Source organism: Chelonus insularis, unplaced genomic scaffold, assembly GCF_013357705.1.
Source record: "Chelonus insularis isolate UGA/USDA-ARS -01 unplaced genomic scaffold, ASM1335770v1 contig_356_pilon, whole genome shotgun sequence".
Lineage (NCBI taxonomy): Eukaryota > Metazoa > Arthropoda > Insecta > Hymenoptera > Braconidae > Chelonus > Chelonus insularis.
In genome coordinates, this window is record NW_023276521.1 from 81,928 (window position 1) to 103,056 (window position 21,129).

The 21,129-nt window shown below is 28.2% G+C and overlaps 1 long non-coding RNA gene across 1 annotated transcript; it reads left to right on the plus strand.

Moving 5' to 3' along the window:
• Positions 1–2,191: 2,191 nt before the first annotated feature.
• Positions 2,192–5,237, plus strand: LOC118066835 (uncharacterized). The gene is made up of 3 exons (XR_004690299.1): positions 2,192–2,403; positions 2,481–2,544; positions 4,759–5,237. It is a non-coding gene; the product is annotated as an uncharacterized lncRNA (long non-coding RNA).
• The last annotated feature ends 15,892 nt before the right edge of the window (positions 5,238–21,129 follow it).

The window sequence follows — 21,129 nt, forward strand, 5'->3', positions numbered from 1 at the left end:
ACTCCCTGCATATACTTGTAAGTTCCAGATGGTATAGATGTATATATCAGAAGTTGTCTAAAGATGCTTATCGTGCCTTATAATGGAATTTCTATTCCCCTAAAATATCATCAAACATGATAAACATTTGAAAATGTCAATTATATGAAAATATATTTTAATACATCATTAATTTGGTTCATAAGACTATTATTAAATCTTTATTAATGTACTAATTGCAACTGTAAAATAAACTTGATGAGTTTTTTCATATATCATTATAATTATATTTCAGTATAAATACGCGGTCACAATATATAGGGGAATACCGAGCAAGGCGGATTTTCTGAAGCTGTTAATACAAAAGTTAATATTGATTTAAAAATATGCCTATCACTCAAATTACATTATCATGTGTATAAGTCATTTTAGAATTCAAAAAGCTGTCTTGCCCCAAATTCCCTTACTAATAGAATGATTCATTGGAATCCAATACATGTACAATGTCTAGCGCAGTGATTTCTATTTAAACTGTACAATCAGTAAAAATTATTTAAATTTTTTATTCATGAATCATAAAAATAATGGTAATTATTTAGAATTGGGGCTCCAGGCAAAAATCGCTCCAAAAAATTTTTCACCACCTGGAAACTATTTTCTTAGGTAGAATTAGACAATTGAAGGTGGCAGAGACATGTTTCATGAGGTTCCATCGAAAAAAACAGGATTTTTAGGCATAGGTATAGCTTGAATTCAAATAATAAAGTGACGAAGAGGGTGAAAGGTGCGGGGGAGGGGGGGGGGTGAAGGACATAAATACTTTTGTAATTTTTGAAAATATTTATGTCCTTTTAACACCCCCCCCCCTGCCTCTTTTTTCCACGTTCTGAAATGTACGATCAACAATTTTAGAGACATTCAGTGATTTATCATATGTAAGTTCTACCATGAAATGTCTGAAATAATGGAAAAAATGTTTCTCCCCCGCCTTAAATTCACTATTTGTATTCTCAGAAATAACTCCAAATGCATAAAAAATTTTTTAGAGCGATTTTCGCCTGTAGCCCCAATTTTAAATAATTACCAAAATAATTAACTTAAAAATAAGTAAGAGATAATCATTTAAAAAGTTTTGACACAAAAAAAAGTTTGGAGTAAAAATGAGGGATAATTTTTACTCCAAAATAAAGATTATTTAATATGCCAAGAAATCAGTTCAAGATATTAATAAAATTTTTCTCCAAAATACACACCCGATACTCATAATCTCTTCAATTTCAACGGAAACTTTTATACCTGATATACAGTAGAAATAAGAACAAAAAAACGTGATATAACTATTGTTAAAATGAACGATAGGTACGTCGGCAAAAAACGTATTCGTTGAGAGCCCATGTAATATAAATATTTATGAAGCTCTCTTACAATTTGTAATCCACTTGATCGACTTTAGTCGACAACGAAAAACTTACTAGATCTCGAAACGACTCAGTTCATGTATAATTTATGGACTCGCGAGTTGCTGGCATTACATTTACCTTGACCAGAAACTCGGACCCAAGCAAGTTTGCTGTTCAATTCAGATATTATACGAAATAATTCATCCTCTTCACCTTTTTCGTGGCTAGAAGCAGCTGAGTATGAAAGCGGAATAAAGTAGAAAAGATTAAATGATGAAATTAAAATAAATCGTAGTAACAGCAGCTTCAAGTTTTATATTTTCTCTAAATGTTACGATTATATTCGTTCAAAAATATGGCATACTAGATTCTTGAAAATTGGCTGCTTCTCGACCACACAAGCTTTTATCAACACAAATGTGGTACTCGATACGAGGCACTTTGGCGCCGCTGAAACACTATATACTATACAATACATAACAGAAGAAGTGTGATATTGTAAAAGAGTAAAATAATGTAAATAGACTTAAGCATTGATGACAGAAGTTCGTAAAAGTAATACATTTCTAGCAAAATTTAATGCTTTGAAATTCACCGAGTAATATAATAATACTACGTCTCCTTCTTAAGAATATTAAAAATTTCTTTCAAGAAAGAAATAGTTTGGAAAGACAAAGGAAATACCGTATATCATCGATATAACGGTAGGGAATATGGAAGTTAAAAATAACTCAGACTATAGTACAAGAGCGATCTGATCGTCTTGTTCGTATAGCAACAAACAGATGCCAGTCGCAAACATTCATGTATTTTTGGCACACATCTCGCTGAAACATGCCACCATGGAAATAGTTTCTCCTCTGTTATTTACACTCAACGTATTGGAACGTCTTACAGGCAATTGTATCGTGAAACAAGATTTCCAGTGGCGTTTTGTGAATTTACATCACTGCCAGATGCAACGAATGAGCTCAAATTATGAACACTCGGTAAATATTGAGACCTGTCACCTTTGATTTCATAGGTAAATATAAACATTCATATACACATGAAATGTATTTTAAGGTTGAAGAAAGTTTTATTATTTATCTTTATTGTTAGATGATCGCTAATCGTGTAGAATGACACCATCATTTACCTAAGGGAGCTTTTAAGCTGGAATGGAGTAAGTAGATCAATGACCTAACTCACTAGTCTGAGAAAAAAAAATAAGAAGTATTTTATATGGAGAGATTTATCTTTTTTTTTTCTTTACTAAGATGTGTGTAATGGAAAAGCTAGAAGTGGGTTAGTTTATTCATGGATTAATTTATTGCTAATATTAACCACTTGTCAATCTTCTCATTAGTGTCTATCGATTGGCTTGTATACTCTACAAGAAAATTTATCATACGGATCAGTCACCACTTATTAAGCTCATGACCTACACTAACCTTTTTTTTAAATTTTTTAAACTTTACATTCTTGAAAGAAGTATATTTTTTATCTTTTCTCCAACTTTACAATGTTTTTTTCATGGCACATGTATTAAAGGATCGGAATATAAAGTTAAGCATGGTCGTATCGCTCAATACTGTGACATTAAAACTGAAAAAAATCATTTTTAATTGAAGTAAGATTTACTCATAGTTAAGATAGAATTTTAACTATAAACATAACATTTTAACTATAAATAAACCTTTTTTTCAGTGTATATAACCATTTGAATTTTGTCACGAAAATAACACAATTAAAATATTATTCTTCATAATAAAGTCAATTATTTTATTAATTGGAATAAATCAGAAACTACTTGACTTTTATTCATTGCTAGTACTAAAATTGAAATATGCATATTTTCAATATATCGAATTAAAGATCGAAACAGACATTTCAATAAAAAAGTAACACTAGAATTATAGTGACTATTCAATTACCAACATTCAGAAAAGGATTTATTTATAATTAACATGTTATATTTATAGTTAAAATTATATATTAACTATTAGTAAATCTTACTTCAATTAAATATGATTTTTTTCAGTGTAATTCACCTTGAGACAATTTTAATAAATAGTAACGAAAATATACTTGTAACCATTATAACATTTTTTTAAATATTTTTAGTTAAAGCACCTCGAGTGGTAGATTGATGAAAATCGAACAAAATTTTCTGTAATAGTAAATAAATTGATAAATGATGGAAACATCCATAGAAAAAGTTTTTGTACCATGATTTTTCTTAGTATGAAACGAAATGTAAATCATTGATCTATAAGAAACCCTGAAACTTGAAGAATGAGTGTTTTTCAAATATATTTGTCTCAAACATACCATTGTCTGCTAAATTAGTAGCATTGATGCTCAGTTGATAAAGTACTGCTTAATAAATTAGCTATGCTTGCATTAAATATTACTCAACCAAAGTATATATCGTCTTTTTATATTCGAGTTATATTTTGGACAAATTCCAAGAAAGTGATTACGAATATGCCATTAGTTTTTATCAATCATTTGAAGGTTTCTAACGATATTCTTTTTATCGCAATATGAGGGATGCTTGAATAGTTTTTCATGATTCATCATGAAACTGAGCACATATGAGTCGAAGAATTTGCAGATTTTTTGTTCTTTAACATTTTACTCAGATGTATTCTAGCTTTTTGATAAATGAGAATTATTAATAATTTAAAAATTAAAAATTATTTTTTATTTAAACAAAAGATCCTTGCAGTTTCATGGACTTTATTCAAAAATTATACTTCAACAACAGAATAAAGCTTTTCCGATAATCACAATTTTGATATTCTATTTTATTTTCATATAACATAGACAATGTAGATAGCAAAAGCATAAGACATTCAAAACCTATTTCACTGTATCCATATTCCTCCCTTAATTTCATTCGGCAAAAATAAAGATAGACCAAAAAAAATCATTATTTGTTTTCTATATACAAATGGTAAGTAGTCAAATAGTTGTAATCTAAGTTCACATCATTACATTCTCAACACAATAGAGGATATTTCACCTACAATTTCCTCTTAGAGGTACAAATTCTTCATTTGTTGCTGAAAAAGAAAACTAAAACTGTTGGATAATTTCTTCAAAAATAATTCTAGAAGATAATAAAAAAAGACTTCCACGTGTCGATGAAATTATGTAAAATATTAACATTAAATTAAAAACAAAAAGATTTTTTGAATTGAACAATCAATTGAAACAATTGAATCAATTTTGTCGAAAAAAGTAAGTTTTATAAAACAGAGTTATTTACTACTTTGATCCTGGAATGGATTATTGCCTTTTTTAATATAGAGATTTCAGAATGAAACTATTCATATTTTAAAACGCAATAATACATTTATAATAAGAAAACTACTTGTTTAATTTTTTACAGCAGTGTAAAAGATGTTTCCATGCAATAGAATGGATTGATTCGCTCCATGAGAGAATTCACCAGCGCAAGTACCAAACGGTAACTCCTTTGAGGAATTTTCCCGTGCCATCTACCAGAGGACAATGCATCTTGACTGGGTCAGGTAGAATAAAAAGTAGTATGTTTTATTCCAGGGAAAAAATTCAAAAGTAAAAACTTTGTTAAAGGATGCGACTAAACTTACTTTGGTGAATTTCTTGATACATATTTTATAATGTAAAAGTTACAAAATACAAATTTAAATTATTTTTCATAAATGCTTTAAACCATAACCAGTGAAATTAGAGAGTAAAAGAAAGAGAACTTGATCCAGTCTGTTAATTAGATAGTATAATAATACGTCAAAAGAGCTTATTTGTTGTGAGGACATTTAAAATGTCCTACTTTCTAAGAATAATTGCCTTGGTTACATGAAAATAATTTAATTTTGTTTCTACCATTTTGAGGGGTATTTAAATGCGATTTATTAGAATATTAATTACGAAAAATTTATAGGAACAATCATAATCTTTGCAATAAAAAAAAAAAATAATATGAAAAGGAAACAATAAAATTTTATAAGAAAGCTGCTTCTGATCACTGCATCGTGGCTTGATTATTGAATATTGTGTTTTTTATTACTCTATAAACTATGTAAATAAAAATAAGGCAATTATGAATTTCTAAATAGAAAAATAAATTGAACTACGAAGAAAGAAAATATGAACGATGGTATTTCCAATTTAAGTTGAGTTCATAAACAACAAAAAACATAATTGAATGTAAAATTATTTAAAAATAGGTTTTCACTTCAATTCCAGTATTAAACATTTTTTACTCTCTGGAGTAATGTTATTAAATCTTATTTCTGTATATATACACGGAGAAAAAATTCCGTTAATTTTTATTTAAAAATCCATACAAAAATTACCGTGCTGCTCAAGAATGTGAGTTCAAACTTACTGAAAAGTAAAAAGTAATGATCAACATACAAAAATTATAAGTTACATAAGAAAATGTATCATTCAGTTTTTTGAAAATTACTTTGGCAGCACCAGAAAATTTAGTGTTCCACAGCACCTGAAAATTTAGTAACGTTAGCTGTGATAACTACGTAACCGACAAACAATTTTATTTAAGTTTAGTGATAATTTTTTTGGTTATATAAACAAATAAATAAATAAATTAGGTTCATTGATAATTAACTTTCTTAACTAATTAATTCGTTGGAATGAAATACGGCACACGTTTTACAATACTGCTATCCCTACGATCGGGATCTTACGCAGAAAACCTGTGTCGTCGATACAACCACCCGGCTCTCCGAAGAGATCTTCCTCTCCCGCTCACGGTGGCCCGAGAAAAATCATATAAATGACTTTTGTCTCGGCCGGGACTCGAACCCGCGACCCATCGTGTGTCAAGCTGACGCTTACCCATGAGTCCACCGCGTCAATCCGTTTAAGCTTATCATAAATTGTTAAGATATAACGTGTTGCCGCCAATATTGAATCGTAACGAAAAATATGAATGTCATCTTTGTTTACAATATGGAAAAAGTAACTATAGCACTGAGGGTGTTCACACAATCAAAAACAAAAGCCGTAAGATGTACGCATGCGTACAAACCAATTTTTAACTTATTATGATGTTAGTATGCACGCGTACGTCTTAAATTGTACGTTTTACGGCTTATGTTTTTGATTGTGTGAACGGTCTTACAATACAAAGAAAGATTGTGTTGGACCGATAATTCGAAGATTCCCGACCCAGCACGGAAACTCTCGAGAATAGAAAAAATTATAGGAGAGCACCCGAATTTTTCCTACCACACGGATCATAATAAATTATATACAGATTCTCATTTTTTTCTAGTCACTTACTAATTTTTGTTTAAAGTTTGAATAAAAATTAATATTTATCGAATATTACCGTGCTGCATAAGAATTTTTACTTTTACTCTTCTTAATAAATATTGAATCTATAATAAAAATTTTAAAAGGATTACTAATTTTTCTTTGAAGGTTGTCTTAATTTTTTAGGGAATTGACATTTGCGCGTGGATTGTTGTGCTGAGCACGGTAATTTTTATTGGAATTTTTTCTCCGTGTACATATTGTACTATAAAAATATAAAAATTCATTCAAATCTTGTTGAAAAATTTATTGATTTAATATGCGCATGTATTGACTCATAAAGTAATTAATATGGTTGAAAAAACAGTTTTAAACAAAATGGGAGTTATGATTGAACTTCAAAAACTGAAAAATTCATTTCATAGAACTTCTTGTAGGTGAAAAAAAGTGCACTCTTTTACATTACAAACCACTAATATTCTAAAAATAAAAACAATAAACTGCACAAAAGTATTATTGTTTAAAAAATCAATTGAATTTTATATCCATCTATTAATTTTATTTCAACTAAAAATTTAAATAAAAAAATATTCAATGCGGTAGTAACTAAAATACATTTTTCTGCTGTTAATAAATATCATTCGATATGGAATTTCAAATATTCACATCCCATGCATTCCGTAAGCAACAATATTCGTTAAACACCAAAATATTTTAACCAAACATAAAAATTTTTTTATTATAATCATCAATAAGCTCTTTTTTCACTTGAGTCAATTTATTTACAATATTCAGCTCTCTTTTTTAAAAAAAAAAAAACGTAGAATTTGATTCAAATATTTCTAACAAACTAAAACAGCAAAACATGAATTATAATTAGCATTAATTACCGTAAAATATTTTCACTTTAAATATAATAAATTAATAAAGTCATAAGAAGAACAAGAGTTGGGGTATATTTAAAGATTGCATAAAATGAACAAGAAACAAAACTGTATGAATAGTCCGCTGCTGCCAGCCGTTCCTCGAGTTCACCGTACAATTGCGCATTTCTCTCATAAATATTTATATAGTCTCGCACAAAGTATCTCTAATGACCACGCATGTATAATTGCAGCACAGTTAACCTAATTTGATATTTACCAAGTTACAAAAAGACGTTCTAACTTAAAAAAAACATATATCCTATGTGATAATACTATATTGTATTCTCAATGCATTTAATATCTAAAAATAATACAGTGTGGTATTACCATCATCCCAGTAGCTCTTTACCACGTGCTAGCCATTTCTTGAATCTCTTTCCTTCTTTCTTCACAACTGGTTCACCTCTTGACACGGCTGTTGTTACGCTTGTCGCGTTTACCACTTTCTTTCTCTCTTTCACTCCATCTTGTTCTCTCTTACTCTTTATATGCTTGTTTCCACGTTCCGGCCCGTAAACGCAATCCTCCAAGCTCTTCTGCTGCTGTCATACCTATAAATGACACACGCGATCGCTGAATCAACAAGACTCCTGTTTCCGAAGTTGTTGCTGAGTGTAAACTGTACAAAAATAATCTAATAACCAGTAAATGTCTGTTGCACTCGCTTCTCATGTCCAGAAAAGTTGTTGAAGGACATTGAACGATCTCGTTTATCCACACACCGAAAATGGATTTCATCTGATATTTTTTCCTATCCTCTTGACACAGACCTTCCTGAAGGAAATTATTATTAAGTAAATAGAAGGAGAAAAATTGGAGCCAAGATGATGTTTCTTAGAAAATCAGAAGGATTTAAAATATATTCTAACGCTTTGATTTTAGATGATTTACTGATTGTTTATTGTGAAAATTAGGGTGAGTTTTTTAAGTTACAAGATTATTTCAAATGTTTTCAATTTATTTTATGTCAGTTTCAATCTTTTCAAATTTTTCTAGCTCACAAAATGAGTAAATGAAAAGACCTAAAGGGGAAAGAATGTAACTAATCCTGCTATTTCTTAGATCAACTTGTCCATTTCAGTTGTTTCAAGATATCAAAAAGAACTTCTTTTCAATTTATTTCATTCTGTATCTAGATCAACAACAATTAATATCTAACCTTCTTTATAGTTTGTGGATAATAAAAGAGAAATGTAAACTGTTAATGATTAGAAAGATACCAACTTTACTCAGATTAAACAGATTATAAAGCTGATTAAAAGTATGATCGATAGAACTTTTTTTTTTTACATCTTTTTACTTTATGTTGAGTGAAACTCAAAAACAGTATTATGTAGAATTACCAACCTTTTTACATTTCGTGTTTTTAGCTTTTAATGCAGAATTTTCTCATTATTATTTAGCTTAGAGTAAGCACTAAATACCAACCGTGCTAACATTAATAAATGGTTTCGACATTTTTGTGGATATTAAAAATGTAATATCATCTGTTAAATAACACAATCCTAGATAGTTTGCTCGTGTTAAGAAGTTGATAATTAAACAACAGTGGTGAATAATATACATTTTGAAAAAAAATTTAGTTTATGAAGAAGCTTGTCATGAAAATGAAACTTTAAAAAAAAAAAAAAATTCCAACATTTCGGGAGAATCTTCATCTTTTTGTAAAGTTCAATATTTAAAATATTGTTAATTTATACATTAATTTGCATTATTCATAGAAATTTATGTAACTTATATGTACTCCTAATGCAAAGAAAGCATTAATTAGCAATAAATTATTGATTAAATTTTTAAAAATTATTCTAGAGTATTTTCAAGAATTATTACAATAATAATATCAGGTTTGGAGCCTTAATGTCTGTGTGATTACGATCAAACATAGTTATTTTTATTCAAATACTAATACCCTGATAGATGATTTTTATAAACTTCATGTATATCTAATGATGCTTCACAATAATAAAAACTTCACATCATGATTTTACATCATAATTACTGCAGACATATTCTTAAAGATTTATGTACAGAAAAGAGTGCAATATATGATAAATATTGATGCACTAAACTGTAAGACATTTATATAACACAGGCATGATAAACATAACTTATCATGCCTGTAGAGCGGGATCTAAGTTGCCAATTATCGACCGGTGAAATAAAGCGGGACCTAAGTAATTTACTTAAACTTCTAGTAACTTAAGTACTCAATCATGATCAATTTCAGATAAACACTAACTTTTTTTGAGATTTTTAGAACAAAAAATGACGAATTAAGTAAATCTCTAAACAATCCTATGAGGTTGTGTAATTTGTTTGTTTACAAAAACTATATAGGAGTTTTTTCCACTGTGTCGTTCATCGGGTACTTAGATTCCTCTTTAAGGCTAGAATGAGTTACTCTTATCATAACCTCTTTTATATAAAAGATCATCAACTCAAGTTGCACGTATACGCACTTGTCTTTGGCTCGTACGCATGCGCCGCACGATTCGAATGATTTATTTGCGAGAGGCAATATTAGCGCACTTAGGTCCTTTGATGCATAAACTACTATTAAACATTCCTACAATTTTATAATTGCATCACGACTATCCAAAAATTATTTATAAATTTAACATGATGTTTTATTCTTAAATGTAATTACAAAAATTTGAGAAAAATGTAATGACGTCATTACATCATTATGTTATATCATTCCTGTCTATCCTGTCAGGGTAAATGCTGAAAAAAGACTCTGCTCAAGCTGCATAATAAACACCTTCTTTGTGAAAATCCATTGTAGATGAATAAAATTACTATACCCAAGCAATCTTCACTGCCCACCCTGCTTCCCACACATACAGGAAATATGTTCCTTGTATTATTTTACCCATGTTCTTAGTTTATTCCTTATTCTAAATTCATTTCCTAAAGTATTTAGCAATATTTCCAGATCATCTACAGAGTAAAACTTCATGACAGAATAATCGCTTAATGGAGGTACTCCAGAGTTAGACTTGATAGTTATGATACTGAGTATATAGCTAAAATGTAATATGAATTAACATAGCAAAGCCGTGGGTTTTAGTGATAACAGTAGTGCTATGGAGAATTAGTGGTTTTATTATCTAGCTTACAAAGTTTTCTTAACATATTTCAATAAACTAAAATAGCACACGGTCTCAACTAATTCAGTCATTGGAGTTCATTTCGTCATTTTTGATCACTCTTTCTTTAAGAAGTTTGTTATTGTTTTAGAAGTTACTCAGATGAAGAATAATATATATAGAAATACAAGAGCTTAGTCGTCTGATCCTAAGAGGCCAGAGCTTGAACTTCCTGCCTTAGGCAGCCAATAATAAATAAAAAGACCGGAAGCTAAAATGAGATCATATGTTGTTATAAATAACATATTTCAGAAAAAAGAGCTATTTTTTACATGATTTGTCTGTATAACTAATTTGTGACCAAAAAAATACTCGTTCATTAAGTGTTTTATAAAAATGTTTAAAGAAAAATTTTGATATAACAACTGAAAGACAATTTAATTCTTTAGCAATGGCAGAGTTTTAACATTCGTAATTTTATCAATTTAAAAATTTTGTTTTATTTTATTTTTCACTTTAATACTTCAAATTACTAGAACAAGAATATGGTTTTACTCTAACAAGGTTCGGTTTATTCTACTCGAAAACAATAAAATAAAATAGGGCATCTAAATTTAACCATTTCGAAGAGGATCAAGAAATACTATGGACTACGATAGAAATGTTTGGACACCCATGACAGAAATTTTTCGCAAATTGGTAGAATTTTTATGAGCTATGTGTAATTAAGCTAAACATTAAAATTTGAAAATATTAAACATACTGAATAGAAACTAAGTTAGGAATATTGCATCAAGAAATAACGTAATTAAACAAGTTTTGAACCCTCTAACCCTCAAGGGATCAAACCTAGAACTTTCGGTTCTGAATATTGTTGAATTTTCTGAGTATAACTAAAGCATTTTATTTGATTTTGACTAAAATTGAGGGAATCTGAAAAACATATTTGATCAAGATTAGAGAAAAAATAATTGTCAAATAATTTTCTAATACTTTAAAACGCAAGTTGTATTGACCAAATCAAAATTAGTCTTTTGCTTTTATTAAAATTTTAAATATTCGCACATTGTAGATTTTGATTTTCAAACACTTGTTTTTGTAGTCATTTCTACCACACTTAGAAACGCGTAGGAAATGACTATAATGCTAATCAAATGGGTGACGTTATTTTTAACAAACTTAGCTGTGTAAAAACAACGCATATTTAAAAATGAAGATCTACCGTGTATAGACAATTTTATTTCAATTCACTTCTATTTTAATCTTCATAATTTTTAAATCTTCAATCGTACTCTTCAATCTTTTCATTTGCCTGTGAACTTAATCACCTTGCTCACGTATCACTAATTATACACTAATTATAAATCTCATTTCAAGAAAATATAACCAGATTTTGCTTAATCACGTTCAATGTGAAATTTGATCTAGTTAACTTGAGCAAAATCTAATATTAAAATTTATGAAGATTAGTTAAATCTATAAAGATAATAGTTTGATGGTATGCAACGTTTAGTGGTAACAAATTTACTCCAATTAGATCCGATTGAATCTAGACCTTTAGTAGTTAGATATTCTTAAAAAAATATCGTATTTCAAGTTGAATTCAATTCATCTGTAGCTAATATTATTTATGATAAAACCTTTCAACTATCATGAGATCTAAAATATTATTTTTCAGGTTGTTGTGATAAATTCGTTCAGCTAAAGTAAAATCTAATATAAAAATATGTTAAAAATAATTTGATCTTAGATAAACTCCTTTAGCGTAAGGAGTTAAAAAGAAATATAAATCTATCTGCATCCTTTCGAATCTGCTAGTTTACTTTAAAACTAATTCCATTATTGTATATCTGATTACAATTATCAAATATTATTTAAATCTTCTGAGGAAATTACTATGTAAGATAAAGTTACTAAATATGATACTCAAGTTTAAATTTGTACTTCTAATTATCTTAATAATAAAGAATAATACTGAAGCAACATGAAGTTAAGTTGATTAACTGAGTTGATTAAACGTCGAAATAAATTTAAGATGTAATGCAAAATGAGTTTTTTGTTCAAATGATTCTCATGTTTTTGTTGTTATAATAATCTACGTTTTAATATACTTGATTATTTTTTTACACTACTTTTTGAAAAGGATGAAGGATCACGTTATTGAATTTCAGACTATAAGTTTATTTTTTATAGACTTAACTTACCCTGTTACATCTCTAAGAAGGATTAAACTTATTTTTTTTTTCATACATTGTTTCTCTGTTGTTGGTTGTTGATATAAAAATATAAAATAAACATATAAACTGATCTTAGACGTTTGGTTATCAATTAAATTACTTTATTTATTGAAAAATAAAATCTTCTTTCTATATAACGTAATAACAATTGCAATAAAGCTTTCATTTCCCAAGTAATTCAAATTAAAATTTCCAAAAATTTAATTTTTTATCCCATAAAAACCCCCGAAATTGAATTTTTATTGAAGTTGATTGAAATCTTTTAAAGACTTTATTCAATGCATTTATATGTATTTACATGTATATTTTTTTTTTGAACATAAACACACACTTATGTGCGTTTCACGTACACGAAGAAATGTAAGCTCATTTCTTTTATCAATATTTAAGTATTTCTCTATAAATCGGAATTCATTTAACTCAAATTGAAAAAATATATTTTTTAAATGTATTTTATTACAAAAGTATATTAAAATATATTATATTTTTCTGTATATAATTATTTAAGATTTCATCAAAACTTCAAGTTTTCTTTCCGGTTAAACAAAAACAGTGAAAGGCTTAAAAGCTCTTATAATTAAAAAAGTTGGCCTACAGAAAAATTTGTAATTAATGCTTTGGATTTACCATATCCTGAACTAAGCAAAGATAAACGAGCTTCTCTAATTCCATGTAAGTTGCAACCTCAATTCGGTTTGTAAGCATCCAACATCTAAAGAAAATACCCTCAACATTCTTTCAATCAATTATCTAAGTCAATGGTCTTATGTGGTTAGACAAATCATTAGATAACATTCGGAGCATTAAATTCCTTCTAAAAATAACTGATATTAATTTTTGTAAAATTAAAGAACGATTTTGATGCTGAAATATTGCACTAAACCATACTTCATGGATATTTGCCAGAAAAATTTTTATCTTGGAGCATTTTAAAAAACATTCTAGATGATTTATAGATAAAATCAACTTCATTTTATTGAAAATTTTATAATACAATTGTGGTTTTATTTTTGAGATAAGTCTAGTGTGTTTTATTTTCTAGTGGTATAAAAATAATTAGGAAATTAAGGTAGACATTGTTAGTTTAGAAATCCAATGTTAATAATTTCCTGTATTTGATTCCAAAGAACTGATCTAAGGAAGTCTTAAAGCTGAAAAGACGGTTTTCATTTCAAACCAGGATAACTTGGTGAATAAGAATTATCAGACGTTTCTAAAAGAGCAGTTTTAAAGCTGAAAATACTGGCTTTTGAGCTCAATCAGTAAGAATGAGCTGAGAATTTTCTGAAAAAAACGTCCAGAGTAAAAAAAAAAAATAGCAGGTGCTTTTTATTTCACTTTATTCTTATCATGAAGTTGAAGAAAATTGATGTAATCAATAGCTTATTTAAATGAAATGTTCTTGAGAGAAATAAAACTCTCAAATTTTGAGGTAAAGTTGGTTCATCCTGATAAAGTTTTTATTAAAATTAGCTCCATTGCTTTTGAGTTATGTATTTTAAAGGCTTAAGATTACCAAAAGCACGAAAACCCAAGTATGATTATAGAGAAAATCAAGGATATTTTGATTATTATTTCAAAAAAAAACTGTGTAAATATTTAAAAACATTAATAAAACTATTTTCTTTTGATTTTGCTAGCATATTATTGATATCTTATTTCTTTCTGAGTATTAGAAAATAAACACTGAAAGAAGTAAACAAAAGTCAATCATTACCACCATCATTCAATTTTCTGGATGACTGCTTAATTTACTCAAGTAGATTGTGATCAACTATCTACAACTGTTCTAAGGTGCTGAGAATAAATCCCAAAAACTTCTTATATGACTTGAGTATTTTCTGTCCTAGTTTAAAAGCAATCAACACAAACTTATGATTTAAGCTAGATACGAATTTAGTAACTTTATCCTAATTATGTGTACAACCACGAAATCATACGTATATCACTCCAGCAATTTTTCCACTTCAAATGAATTATTTAAACATCAAAACTACTTCAATGAAAAATGATGCTTCAGAGAAAAAAATGTATGTACATGGTAACTTTCTGCCTTTCACAATTATCGTTTCTCTTTGTCACTTTGTCTTTAGTTTAATCAGTATATAAAGGTGTTGAGAGCGAATAAAAAAGTTCGGTTTAGTGTTCCAATCAAAATGGGCACCGGACGTTTAAGCGAGACACGTAGGCAAACGTGCCAATGGTACTAATAGTTTCGTTATTTTTTTTCTTTCCGATCTTTATTTTCTTTTATTCTTTTTTATTCGAAACAGCACGCATTGATGCATGCGAAAGAGGAAAGACAAGCAAAGTATTCTGAAAAAGTAGGCTAACTCGAACAGTCTGCACTTTATGGGTAGATAACAATAAGTTAATGATTTATTCAATATTTCAATTCCAAAATGGTATCTACATGAGATGCTTGAATGTAAGTTGCGAGCTAGCACGGATCATATTGTATCAGACTCGTTTTATTCTTTTAAAAATCGTCGTCCAATTGTAAAGATTCGTACATGGTTAGAAAGTGTACATATATATTTGCATAATACAGGTAATTATACGACATAGGTGGACGTTCGTTGTTCATCAAGCAAGCAATTATCAGAACAAAGACCTGCAGTCGGAAGTGTATATAATCGTGCAGAGGGAAAACATTTCTCCGAGTGTCAGAGTAATTCAAGACAAATAGCAGATATTTGTATAGAAAGGAGAAATTTTGTCTGCTTTTCGCTTTTACCTTATTCACAATGACTTTTCATTTTCTTCTGCCATTGCCTTATAACATATTATTTGGAAGATAATTAACATTGACAAGTATTATATGAAAGCTTTTACAATACTCTCTTATTTATTTCTACAATATAAATATATATATATATATTTATTAATTTCCATTATTTTATGATATTGAAAATATTATTCTTTTTATATGACTCGAATTATCAATTTAATTCGTTACTAAGATGATTTTGTTATGATTAAAAATGCATTTGAGATTAAAAATTTTTTTTTTTGAATAATGAAGTGTAGAATGTTATCCATTAAAAGGTTTTTTATTATTCACTATAAAGCATAAAATATCAAGACACGTTTCATGTTAGACGTTATGTTTCAAGCTAAGAAACGTTTGAGAGCGAATTTTGGTCTTGTATGTCGGATTGAAACATTATGTATGCATAGATTTGTATAAATAATTTATGACAAATCAAAATCTGTTTAATTTCGCAGTAGTTTTTTCAAACAATTTTTATCAATAGATCTATAGATAAGAAAAAAGTGACAGAGTTTTAAATAGATTCAGCTGGGAGGTTTGATCAGCTTCTATAGGATTTCATTTTATATCTTTACCGAAGTGAAAATTAATCAATTGATTCATTTTTAATGAACATTTATCTAATTTCATAAGCCTCTATGGATAGATAATTAATTTTTATTTCCTTTAATTGACTTTTTTCAATAACTTCTTTTTTATTGCACACTTTAAATTGAATTTTTAAGTAATTTTTGAAAAAAAAACAACCATAAAACGGTTTGCTGAGATTTTTGTTATATATAAAAATGATAGGATTAATGTAAATGTAATTAAAAATAATTTGCTCATTTTATTACATGACACTCAAAATATCATCCTACTATCCAAATTTGCTTTAGCAGAAATATGTAAACTCATACATATGTATCTACATAGTTACACATACTGAGATTTTCTGAAAAAACATCTAGAATGATTCTCCAAGTAAAGGAAAATATCTATGGTATGCATTAAAGAGCTTAAAAAAAACCCAAGTGACCTCTGCGAAAAAGGATCTTTTCTCAACGTTCTTGCAAATTCCAGGAGAATGAAAAAAAAAAAAAAATTCTGCTGGACTTTACATAACATTGACTCGATTGTATTGCATGCAAAGACCTCGAATTTCAAAGAAAATCATTTTTGTTACTTTTTAACAATATTTGTATTTATATAACTATTTGTACTACTTTTTAAAATAAAATAACTCATGAAATAGCTCATGTATTTACAAAATGGGTGAATTCATGAATAAAATTTTAAGCTTAATTGAAACTTCATAAAGAATTTTTTTATCCATAGTTACATATCAGGGTTTAGCAAATTGAATAATATCAAAGTAACCACCAAAAGCTTAACTGAAAATAAAGCTTTATGAGAAACTTCAAAAAAACACCCACGTTCATTCGTGATCAAAATTACTCTATAAAATTAATTATCCTATCAATAAACTTTGCTAGGTCAAGCGTCATGGTTTTCAGTTAATCGCTAGTCTTTGTCTTAACTTTGATCCAATGTGTAATCTATGCTTATTTTTTGTTCAATTCTATTATAATCCTTTCACGATATTCAAATATTTATTTCATATTACATCGAAATTACTTGCACTAATGGTAATAGTTGATACAAATTATACATTATATCAAACTAAAATGAATGTTTATTAAAGTTAATTTAATTTCTCTAACTCATTAATATTCAGTAAAATACTACAATTAAGTATTTATCAATCTAAAGTTGACTACAGTTAACTATCTTCTATTCATATTATCTTGTTGAAAATGCTATCGAAACTGTACTAATAAATTTTATTCAAATCATAGTTCAGTCATTAACATTAATGAATATTCCACATTATTTTGAAAATATATATATATTCTTACTTCTCAGTATACTGAGAAGTAATAAGGAATCAGAGTTATTGCTTCTAATTTGTTTTTGTTATACTTTGAATAGAGTTGAATATTTTCATCATAATAATTTTAATGGAATTATACTATACTATCATAATTAATTCGTCTTACTGAACTTCATTACAAAAAATCTTTAAGACTACTTTGGTTACTAAAAATATTACATTTATATACACATTTGATTAAACCAATTTTAGAAATGAAATTAAAAAATATTTAGAATTATCATAAGAAAAAAATGACAAATTCTTATCAATTAATGAAATGAAATGAACATAAATATACGAAGTTAGGTTAAAATATTGATTGTTCAGAATCCACAGATCTCTCAATCCAATGGGAATGTTTTATCATGTGATATTTATCACATTGGATATCAGAATAGAGTTTAAAGGGTATAGATATACCTTCAGAAGAAAAAAGAAATCAGAAAATAAAAAGCTCTAGAGCTCTAAACGAGACAAGTTTTAATAACAACAATAATAATAATTTACTGCATTAATCCAGCACACACACCATTATTAGTTTCAACAAAAAACTATAAAATTAAAAAGAATCCTCCTCTGCTGGGAGATCAATCCCAAGTGTCACATCTCTAGCTCTCATGAGATCAACAATGCAAATATTGGAATAATGAAAAATCCACATAAAAATAGTCAATGGTGCCACTTAGTTTAGATAATTCAAAAAATAGTTCTGGTAAAATGGATAATGAACTCTGGATCAGTAAGTGTAATTGATACTTTGATGAACTACATCACCTTTGATTCCATTAGCATACTTGGGTTGGGAAATATAGCATTACAACAGCATGAAACATCCACTTAAAAATCCAGTTAAAAATGTTTTTTTACTCGTAACATCAACTTTAAAATAAATATCTTGAGTAAGTTAATAAAAAAGTTTAATCGAATTTGAAATAATTATTTTTATAATGATAAATATGATGATTAAGTTTTACAATCAGCAGGAAATAATATCAGTGCTATTCCTGCAGAAGTAGGGTGATTTTATTCTTATATTTTTCTAATCAATTCAACTTATGATAAAGAGTAAGTAACATAAATAATTTAATTAAATTTTCTGAAGTAAGGTCTTTGAACTTCGCTTCAGTAGACCAACATCATCAATAGAACATCACCAACATCATGTGGTTGATCAATCAACGATTAGAAAAATTAACTCTTGCTAATTTTGGGTTTTCAAATAAAAATTAGTTATATTATAATTATAGGACCATTCATTCCCACAAAATCAATCCAGAACAAGTTTTCATGTTAACTCACAATATTCATCGAAAAAAAAATACTAAGCTTGATAGAAGAAATCTGATATTTTTTGATTTAAAAATCCGGAAATCTGTAGAAGTAATCTTTTTTATGCAAATTTAAAAACCTTGCCAATCTGTGTTATCTATAATCTGCAAATTTTTCATCAAAAAAATATCAAGTGGATTAAGAAAAGAAATACGACAATAATGGAAACTAAAGTATGATGAAATTTATTCATAAGTGGGTTGTCGTGTCTTTGAAAATTGTTGCATCCTGTTGGCACTAGCCTTTATTTATCGACCGTTGAAAAACCTTTCTTTAAAGTCTAAATAATGGGGGTTGGTAAAAAAAAGTCTGTAAACTAAGTAGAAAGTATACGGACCATTTAAAATTCGTAGAATGAGCAAAAAGAATAATGTGCGTATATCCGAGTGTTTAACAAACCTTTATCAATCACAGTGTCCAAGCATATGGGACCACTTTTAGTAACGAAGAACATATTGGCACAATCTGTTAATTGCTACTTAAACTACCTATCCTTTTATCTCTTTTTTTGAATCAATTCTCAAGTTTATAAATATAAGCACTGAGAATACAAAATTGATTTATGTAAATGGACCTTAAAGTAGGCACGACACCAAGAGAAATTCAGTATATGCTCGTGCGACCCTATATTCGCTCTCTATTTTTAACTATCCCTGTCGTGAAGAATATTTAAGACCGCATGGAAACCACTAACTCATCGTCTTTTTTTCAAAATCAAAAGTTAACTCTTTTGTTCTTGTTATCTTGTAGAAGCCGCTATCAAATCTATGATCAAAGCACTTTCTACCACTATTTATTTTTATAGACACTTTTGATTAGGACCTCATACATTACATTTATTATCAAAATAATCAATGAAATTTATGGTCATTTTACAGCTGCACTAGTAAGATAAATAGCTGCGGATGGCTCAACACATATGAATTCTAATCTCACATATAGATTAATGAGTCAATCATCATATGTTACAGAGCGTTCATATATGTGCAAACTACCTATATAGATATTTATTGTGCCTACAAGAAATAATTCCACTTAAAAGTTTTCATATTTATCTTTATCAACTTCTATTTGTGGTATATTATGACCGTTATATCTCCAAGTGAGCAAAAAATTGCATCATATACATTCACCAGAAGTTGCAGTGGTATCTACTTTCTATCAATGTTTGACTTTTCTCATAGCCTCTGCATTGCATACGAGGTAAATACTACAGAATCCTCTATTATCTCGGAAAGCGGATGCCCATTTCTTTTTTCATTCGTAGAATATCTTCGGTGGCTTTGCAATGCGCACATGGCCCTCTTGAACTGTATGAGCTTTTTCTCTAACTGATGTTCTTGTACATTCAATTGAATGCTTGATACTGTTTGAGACAAAAATTAATGACGGTTACTTGAAATTAATGGTATTGCAAATTGGAAATAAAATTTTTAAATCCAGTTAACGTTATAACATGCTTCTATATTGTAGTGTTGCTGAATCAAGGGATAAAATAGGAAAATAATTTCTGATGAATTTATTAAGTGATGAATCAGACGAAAAGAATTGCTTCTTGATGAGTTTTTTATAGATGAAACTGAGATAAAAAATAGAAAAGATGAAACACTTGTAACTTCTGATGTAAAGAAAAAGAATTATTTAATCTAAATAACTTGGATTATTTGAATTCCGGACTTTTTCTTGTTTGTCATTAAGCCTAATTTATTTAGAGAACAAATTTTGCTCGATTTACAAGAAACGATCATAATATTTATGACATTTTATTAAAAATAATTTTATTGGAATCTTGTACTTTTAATCGTCTGGAAATTTTTGAAATATATATTAATATACACAACATAATTTGTTTTATAAAAAATAAATAAACTCTTTTTTTTTAAAAATAATTGAATATTAACCCGAGTAAAAATGATCAGTTTTTGGGCGCGCCTAAAGGAGACCCAATTCAAGCCCAAATGATTTTTCAGGCTCTCAACGCGCCCAATTCAAGTCCACAATTCTTTTCCAGGCCCACAACGCGCCCAAATCAGGCCTAAAACTATTTTGCAGGCCTAAAACACGCCTAATCTAAGCCCAAAAATATTTTCGAGTCAAAACATAACACCTAAATTTATACTTTTCATTCTATTTTCGATTCAAACTTGTTATCCTAATGTTATTTTGTTTTATTTTTTAAGTTAATAAAAATTAGGATATGAACAGAATAGCCTGATTTCAACCTCATA